We start from the raw sequence: 5,713 nt of genomic DNA, 5'->3' as shown, positions 1-5,713 counted from the left end.
GATTTCAAATTATCCAGAGTACTCCAGCACCTCCTATTCATGCCCATCTGTTTTCTCAGAATCTATATCCTGGTCCAGTGTCCCAGGGTACATTTCCCTAGCCTTTTGTCCCGAGGCTCAGAATTGCATTTATTGACACAGGCAATTAAAATGCAGTCCATATCAAAATATGCTTTTAGTGTAACATACATTCTAAAGATTTAGTTCATAGTTTCTTATTACATTTTAAAGTGGCTAAAAATTACAATGTCCTATGCAGCTCTTACCATGCTTCTAAGAGCAACCAGGTGTCCACACATCACCTGGCTCTTCCACGTGGATGGCCTGGAGCACTCAGTGTAGACCACATGTGTGTCTCCAGGGACAGATCACTCTCTCTACAAGGAGCTTTAAAAAAGAGTGGGAGAGTAACTTAAAAACCACCTTGCTGCAGCTTTGTATCTCACATTTGTGATCTACCGTAAACACTGGTATTGTAAAATTAAATTAGCCATTTTTGTGCATATTAATGTTTTTTTAAATGGACATAATATTGTCCTTTCAACAGAAAAAGTTAAACTTCTTACACTGTTTATAACGTTAGAACTGCCAAAAATTATGACATTCATTTAGGCCTACAGTACCAGATACATTAGTTCATTGCTGTCATTTTATATCAGGTCCAATAATCCCAGGAAAATTTGTAGTTTTCCTATTCAGAAATTATCAATGTCATCTAAATTACTCTGAAGCTCAGGTGACAGTTGATGAGAGTGTCCCCAGCATGAGTCTTACTTTTCTCCACCAGTTTCATGAAAAGGAGCTGATTTTCTGTCAAACAGAAAATGGAAAGGGCACATTGAATTCATAAAAGGTGACTGAGGATGGGTATCTCTCTTCTTTCACTCTAGTCTGAGAACCAGTCCTTTTGCAGAAATCCTGCTAGTCATGGTCTTTTGATATAATGGAGCCTGTTCATAAATCATCTTGAATGTGATTAGTTAATGTTTTTCAGCAAAATACAGCACAATGTATGTTCTTTTTCTTTTTGGATCAGAGCAGCTTATTCTGGCAAATTACTCCAGTGGTGTTTGCACACAGTTGTGTGGTGAAACCTTATGTTTCAAAAACTGTCCCAACAGTGGCTTGTTTTCATTTGTCTTCCAATGAGGTCACTCAGATCCTAGTTGGGACTAAAACTCTAATGTTTTCCCTTCATCTGCAAGAGCAACTGGCAAAGCTACCCGTGTTTTGCTTCTACAGCAGAACGTCTAGTGTGAACTCTAATGATGTGCAGAACTTGTCTGACTCCCAATTCTTTAACTGCACAAGGCTCTTCCATTTCTCAACTTTTTTATTTTATTCATTTACTACTACTTGTAATGTTTGCTCAATAATATCCTGCATTCTTTCTCTCTTTCTCTGCCTGTTTTTCTCTCTTTCTCTCTCTCTCTATTTCTGCCTGTTTCCATCTCTCTGGTTATATATATTTCATTTCCTCCTGCATAATTTTCCTTTCTAATCCCATGAAATGTTTCACTTCTAGTATGTATTTTGTGGGGTCTGTTTTGTTTTTTCTTCTTTCAATTCTTCTGTGAGTTTTGTAATCTCCTTCTGTAAGATTTCTTCCTGAACTTGATTAAACTGCAAGGGGATCTTGTTTACCTTGCAGCTCATTATGTTGATCTTGTGTTGTTTTTTTCCATAACATCTTTCTTGATTATTTGGGAATAACCAAGGGAATGCAGATAGCCTTTGTCAGAGCTTCCACATGAATCCATGTTAATGTCCATCCTCAATGCCGATGCCAGGAGACCTATAGACCCGAGTGGTCTGCATGAGGCCATGTTGATGTTCTTCAGCTGTGTTGCTGCCAAGGGCTCTGATAGTGTCTGTGGCCCATGGCTGTGGCAGAGGGCAGTGTTGGTGTCTTTGCTGTGTACAGGAGATCATGCTGAGGCCCATGCCATGTACTGATCCAAGGTTTCATGTGGCTGTTCACCGTCCATACTGTCACCAGATAAAAGGGGGAGGAACATGATCAGTGCCCAACTGAATTACAGTTCAGAAAGATGGACATAGACTGCTTCTGTGACAAACCTACCACCACCTCAGCTTCCCCTCCCCTGAAAAATGTAACAGCCCCAATGGAAATATTTTGGAAGTACTCCTTGAGTTGTGATTTTTTTGCAATTCAGTTTGGCCACTTTAGAAGAGAAATTTTGGGAAAGGAGTTCCTTCATTTCCTTCTGATGAGATGCTTTGAGGGGCCCAATGTGTCATCCTTGATACGTCTGTAGTGTTTTCAATTGGTATATCATTGCTTTAGAATCCCTTTTTCAGTTTATTTTTCTTTAAAATCAATCCCTCTAGCTCATTTTTCAATCTGAAATTTTCTTATAAAACCTGTGAAGTATGGGACTCAGTAAAGACATGCGGCTGGTACAGCGGGTTCTTTAGGGGTCTAGGGAAGGAGTTTGCACTTCGTCTATTTCAGTACAAAACTTTTCTCTTGAGTTTTTGGCATATGTTTCTTCTCTGCTCTTGGGTCTCTTCTTGAACAGCCTCAGTTTTCTTCCGGGGCTTCTCCCCAGTTTACAAAATGTCTTGTATCTCTCTTTGGTGCTTCTTGGTTCTTTGTCGAGTCTTGCCCACTTTTCTTTAAAGCCTGCTCTCCTTGGAATTCTATAGACTAAATATCCTGATCATCTTTGTCATTCTCTTTGTTTTCTAAGAGCAGTTTAATTTAAAAAACATCTACATCTGCTTCCAGATTTCTTACAGTGATCTGATGGCCTCTTTTCTGTCTTCCAAGTTCTAGAGAAGGAAAAGAAAGAAAGAAAATCCCAAGTTCATTTTTACATTTTTATATGAAGTATTTTCATATCAAAAGATATAAGACACTTTGAATGCATAATTTGAACTGGGCTCTGCATACTATTTATCACTTACTCAGGCACACCCTCTTTCACATAGAAGGGGGAAGTGTGCAGGCCCAGGGCTACGTGTGGTGCAGGCAGCTGGTGAGACTCCCAAGGAGGTTTGTGTTGGTGGCTGAAGCACTGTGGGAGGAAAGCTGCGATACTGCTGACAGTAATAAACTGTCAGGTCTTCAGCCTGCACACTGCTGATGGAGAGAGTGAAATCTGTCCCAGATCCACTGCCTGTGAAGTGATCAGGGACCCCAGTGTGCCTAGTGGATGCCCAGGAGATCAGTAGCTTAGGGGATTGCCCTGGTTTCTGCTGGTACCAAGACAAGTAGTTTGAGCTGCCTGAAGTAAGGCTCTGACTGGATTTGCAGCTAATGGTGACCTTCTCTCTTGCTGACACAGCCAGGGAGGATGGAGACTGGGTCATCACAATATCTGCACAGGTACCTACAATCAAGAATACATATGGACATGCATATGAACACAAACACTGACAGTAAAAACATTTGAAATCATTAGTTAGTCTGTACTACTATCTTATTAGAGTATTATTATATAAGAAATATTGAGCCTAACACACTCAAATTTCTGTTCTAAAAAGAAGTGACTCTGTAAAGATTATAATAATTTGACTTTCTTACCAGACACCCAAAGCAACAGGGATATGAGAACCTGGGTCTGTGACTTCATCTTGCTTCCCCTGCTGTCTGATGCAGTTCATTTCTCACTGCATTGGCTGGTTTATAAATTCTCAACAGCTGGGCTGGGCTGTAGGGTGCCCATGCAAAGCAGTCAGGATATACAAAAGCAAATGCCTGTACAGTGTCTCTGTGTGTAGCTGGTGTCCTTTAGCAGTCAAAAACAGTATTACGGGGAGCATGAGCAATCACTAAAAAAGATTGCCTTATAGTTTTCAAACAGGAAATAACTAGGTGCTCTAATAGGAGGCCTGGATTAAAATCCAAGACATACTTAAATCAATTGACTTTTGTATAAGCATTAGTAGAGTTATCTCAGAATTAGAGTCTAAGGGAAATGATAGGGTATGTTCAAAAATATCACAAAAACAGCAACAAAAAAGAATCAGTAAGAAAACATGACATAAAAGAAAGAAGAAAAGATAAAGGAAAAAAGAAAATTGAGGCTAAATGTGTTCAATATTACTAATCTCCAAAGCTACTCTTGTAGTTAAGACGCAGACTGGAACTCGAACTTTTGGGTTCTAGTTTCTTAGATAAACAAGGGACTAGAATGAAAAGAGCAGCCCAGACTTTACTCCATGGAAATCCTGGTAGACATTAATTTAAAACTGAGATCAGAGGAATTTTAATCTCAAAGCAAAGGAAATGCAGCAAAAACTAACAATTATCTTCCCAACAACTTCAGGAAATTGAAAGAGTAGTTTAAATCTAGAGAAATGAAAGAGGGAAAAAGAGATTTTTCATAAATCTTTCCTGTACACCAACACTGCTATGAGTTTTTGTTCAAGAAATTCAAATGCTAATGTAATTTAGAAATTAGCAGTATTCAAACTGGATTAAGAGGTGCTTCTGACATCATGAACAGGCAAGTCTCTCCAGAAGTGGGCACAGCCACAATAATGTACATAACAACTTTATTGACACCAATAGAACAGTACATCAGCGCTTGTTGCTATCCAAATGGTGAAAAACTGGCTTAGCTAAGAATGAAAAATCAATAGCAATAAGAGAAATCACAGAACCTGCCAGGACTTCGTATTACTGAAATCTAAAAGTATATATAAGATGTAAATTATGAAGCCAAGTGTAAAGTACAAGAAAAACATAAATACATGAAATATCATGGGAAGGAGTGATATTCACATCTGTACTCCTAGAACTGGAGAGACAAAAGCAAGAGACTCATAAGTTTAAGGCCAACCCCGGGGTAAATGCCAACTACTTGGGCCAATCTAATCTATACATGGAGACAATCTTGCAAAAATGTGTATCATTAATCAACTGGTTACAAGGCAGCTTTGATTAGAAACTGACTATACGCCTTCTGGCTGAATACATTCCTGATTAATATGCCTTCAGCTTTGTAATCAGGAAGTCTGAAGCTGATAGCCTTCAGCTCCTCGAACACAGCACCCTCTTCCATGGACACCACTGTGGATGGACCAGGGAATATCAGTCTGAGACGCAAATTATCCTGAGACAGTACGAGACTGAACAGAGCTTTTCTGTTCCAGCACTTAGAATCTTTTATTCTCTGTACGAGTGGTTATTACGACTCAATCGATATGACAAGAATTAGTAGACACAGAAAGATTTTTAAAGGAAAATTAGTAGAAACTCTTGCTTTACTAAAAGATTCTGATTACAATAATGGGTTTATTTAAGAGGTTTTCAAACTGTGGATTCCAACCCCTTTGAGGTCCAAAGACACTTTCACAGGGGTTACCTGAGACCATCCGAATTATCAGATACTTATATTATTATTCAAAACAATAGGAACATTACAGTCATGAAGTTTAAGAAAACAATGTTATGGTTGGAAGTCACCTCAACCTGAGGAACTATACTTAAAGGGTTACAGTATTAGGAAGTAAAAAAAGTTCTTCAAATAAACTAGTGGTTCTCAACTATTCTTTGCCAAAGATTTTCTTTACTTAAGAAAAATAATATCCTTCAGAATTTCAAAGTAATGTGTGAAGTGTATAGAGTAAATCACATCTAACTAAATGGTCAGCTCTCCTACTCTATTATGTTTTTAAACCTCTGTGTTAACTGAGATGTGTTTGCCTGTAAGTTTATTAGGTAGAATCCCTTAATTTTTTT

The sequence above is a fragment of the Meriones unguiculatus genome, chromosome 18 (assembly GCF_030254825.1).
Source record: "Meriones unguiculatus strain TT.TT164.6M chromosome 18, Bangor_MerUng_6.1, whole genome shotgun sequence".
Taxonomy (NCBI): Eukaryota; Metazoa; Chordata; class Mammalia; order Rodentia; family Muridae; genus Meriones; species Meriones unguiculatus.
The sequence above is the reverse complement of the archived record's forward strand: the minus strand, read 5'-3'. Positions refer to the sequence as shown.